Below are 1,910 nucleotides of genomic sequence, written 5' to 3'. Positions count from 1 at the left end.
AGATCCACCTGCCTCTGCCTCACGAGTGCTGGGATTAAAGGTATGCGCCACCACACCCGGCAAGTTTATTTTTTCATTGTTTTGTGCACATATATTTATAAACATTTTAACTTTTTTTGTAAAAAGTCTTGTTTGTTTGTTTATTAGTTAATTTGTTTGTTTGAAATAGTATCTCACTATGAAGCCTTGACTAGCCTGAAACTACCTATGTAGACCAAGCTGGCTTCAGACTCATGGAGATCTAGCTACCTCTGCCTCCCAGGGCTCAAATTAAAGGTGTGATCCACAGGGCTGGCTCATTTTAACTTCTTGGCAGATTATCGTTTTCATCAGTATGTAGTGACCATCTTTTTTCTAAGCCAGTCGGTGTCTTTTTCCAATATGTAAGTCTTTTATTGTTCACAGATAGCCAAAATCATAAAAATCCAGGATCTTATTTCTGGAGTTGAGTACCTTAAGTCTTATTTGTCAGCCTGCTGCACTGTTCCCATTTCAGACACATAGATTCCATCCCCAAACTTTCTGATATCCTTGTTTTTAATTGTTGTAGTTTGCTGAACCAGTTAATGAATTTGAAACACATTCAGTATCATTTCCTTCAATAACTAATTCATCCTTCTGGACTCAAGAGATAGAACAAGCAATGTCTATCCTCAATATTTTTCACTCAGGAAATTTTGAATTTCAACCAAAGACCCATACTCCTAATTCAGGACATTGATGGGGAAGTGAGCATACACACACCTCATCTTGTAATGGAAGCCCAGCATCACACCCTTGATCATGTTCTGAACATGACTGCAGATGGTTCTGACACTGGCCAGTTCCTTTCTGTTACCCGCAACAACCTCTTTTTCTTCCCAAGGAGACTCAGCTCTACATTGATGTGATTGAAGTCCCTCTGAAAAGTTCCCCTGGGTCCCTTCACAATGACTGTGCACCCTTTCAGAGTGATGTTGACATTTTTGGAATGTTGACAGTCTGATTGCCAACAATGGTCTTCATTCTCACAGTAGGTGGGGCAAAGAGGAGCAGTCTGTGTCTTTTAATTAAAGAATTAAGACCATTATATTTGGGGTTAGTATTGACAGGAATATATTACATTCATTATTTTATTATTTTCTTTTTTGTTGCTGAATTATGTCCTTGTTTCTTTTTTCTTTGTTCACTATAGAATTACTAGCCATTTTTTAAAATAAAGTCTCATTTGTATAGACTCTTTTAGTGATATTTATAATTTCCTGTGCCCCCATGATCACTTTTTTCCTTTCTCTTCTATGCATGTGATTAACATTTTCTGTAGTTCAATAGCTCTGTAGTGCACCAGTTGTTATGATTTGAATATGAAATATTCCTAACAGACTCATGAACTTTAGCTTGTTTTCCACCAGTTCAGTAGTGGTAAAATGATGGATCTATAAAATAATGGCATTATTTGAAGGATTTGAAGTTGAATTGAGAAAGTAGGATAAACCAGGGTGTTTCCTGGAATGATGTATATTGCCTCATGACGTTTCTCCTTTCTCCATCTTATCCATCATGAAATGAGCAGGTCTGTTTTTACACACCTTTCTTTTATGATCTACCTCACCCCTGCTCAGAAACAATGTAACTGGGCTTCCATCTGTGAACCAGAATAGCTTTTTTATTTATTTTTTTATGTTATTTTTCTCTTGTTTTTTGCTACCACAACACAGTTGTCATGAGTCGATCTGTACTTTCTCTTCATTCATAAGAAATAATCTTCTTGGGTGAGATATTTTTCAAAACTTGAAATACATCACTTTATGTCTTTCTGGACATTAGAATTTCTGCTGAGAGTATTCTATTACTTGAATAGGTTTGACTTTATAAGTGACTTGGCACTTTTGTTTTGCAATGTTCAATGTTCTTTTTTTCCTGATACACTA

At 36.2% G+C, this 1,910-nt stretch overlaps 1 pseudogene; it reads right to left on the bottom strand.

Annotated features, from left to right (window-relative positions):
• Nucleotides 1–461: 461 nt before the first annotated feature.
• Nucleotides 462–1,005, bottom strand: LOC110287838 (annotated as a pseudogene).
• Nucleotides 1,006–1,910: the final 905 nt, after the last annotated feature.

This window comes from Mus caroli, unplaced genomic scaffold (assembly GCF_900094665.2).
Source record: "Mus caroli unplaced genomic scaffold, CAROLI_EIJ_v1.1 scaffold_8661_1, whole genome shotgun sequence".
NCBI classification, from domain to species: Eukaryota; Metazoa; Chordata; class Mammalia; order Rodentia; family Muridae; genus Mus; species Mus caroli.
The sequence above is the reverse complement of the archived record's forward strand: the minus strand, read 5'-3'. Positions and strand labels throughout refer to the sequence as shown.